This window comes from Lolium perenne, chromosome 2, assembly GCF_019359855.2.
Source record: "Lolium perenne isolate Kyuss_39 chromosome 2, Kyuss_2.0, whole genome shotgun sequence".
In the NCBI taxonomy this organism is placed as follows: domain Eukaryota; kingdom Viridiplantae; phylum Streptophyta; class Magnoliopsida; order Poales; family Poaceae; genus Lolium; species Lolium perenne.
The window spans coordinates 188,953,241-188,954,573 of NC_067245.2; positions in this window are offsets into that span (position 1 = coordinate 188,953,241).

Sequence of the window (1,333 nt, forward strand, 5' to 3'; positions counted from 1 at the left end):
CTCTAATTGTTTAGGAAAAAATATGGCATGGTTACTTTGTGTGATCATGGCCTAGTTGAAATAAAGGACTATATGGCTATTTCTAGTCAATTGATATTGTCCAAAACTATATAATAAATCATATGAGGTGTTTGCCCTCATTTAAATCTTGTCCCAAGTAACTTGATCTGAGGTAGTGACCATGGTTTACATAATCTCATATTGGGTTAGTTGGTGATGTTAAATCATAATGATGGTAGTGTTAAATTGCATGAGGTGCTCAACCTCATTTAAATCATGTTTCTCAAATGATAAGTGTGAAATGTTGACCTTGGTCAACATGTGATTATACCTTGTTATTTGAGAAGATTAAATCTTAACAAGATTCAATGAGAGGAAATTATTTCTCCAAAGGAACTAAATGGAAACCCTAATCCAATTTTCAATAAGAGGAAATTATCTGCCTAACACTAAATAGGAGAACCCTAGCATAATTTTATTGGATAAATGATAAGTGATGATGCTAGATCATCTTGAGTGAGCCCTTAAGGCTAGTTAAGTCTACTTAAGTATTTTTTGGTGATTGTATCCTCGTATTCGTTTATAGACACTAGTACCGAAGACTATCAAGAGGAGGAGGAATTCTTCCAAGAAGAAGGAGAAGAGAACTTTGATCACTACCCCAACCAATGCAAGCTAGACTAATGCAAGTTATATTGTTGCAAGCTGATATTCTTGCAAGTGCAAAGCTCTAATAGAGCAAGGCAACATTACTTTTACCTTATGTGCAATGATCCCATCCCAAGTTTTTACCTTACAAGCTTTTACTTGGTTTCTCAAAGATTACTTTTATAGTTAACTTTGGTCTAAGTTTAGAGTGTTACTAGAGTAGTAAAGTAGCCTCAAAGATGGCCAAGCAAGATAGCACCCCTCATGATTAGTGCTAGTGCTAACAACTAAAATTGACTACTCTAGATGGGAACTTGTGATTTGAAATGAATTTGAAAACTTTGGAATGATGAGTCATTCTATTGAAAGAGCTTTGAAGGTGAATATGACTTGAATGATATGGTGGATTTTGATTAAAACTGATATTGGTTTGGATGCGATACCTTTCCAATTTTTGAGTACCCCACAAAACCTGATTATGGGTAGGGCTTAACTGGAAGTTTATACATCTTAGTATGGGTTCCCTCTGAACAAGCATCATAGGGGTTATGCCGAGGCTGCCTCCGTAGAATGAGAAATGATGTGAAATGAGGTGAATGTACGGCCCAAGCCCTGTGCAGTTCCCAGGTTGACAATTGGTCTTCACTGGGAGGCCAAGCTCATGGGGAGAGGTACCTATACTAGG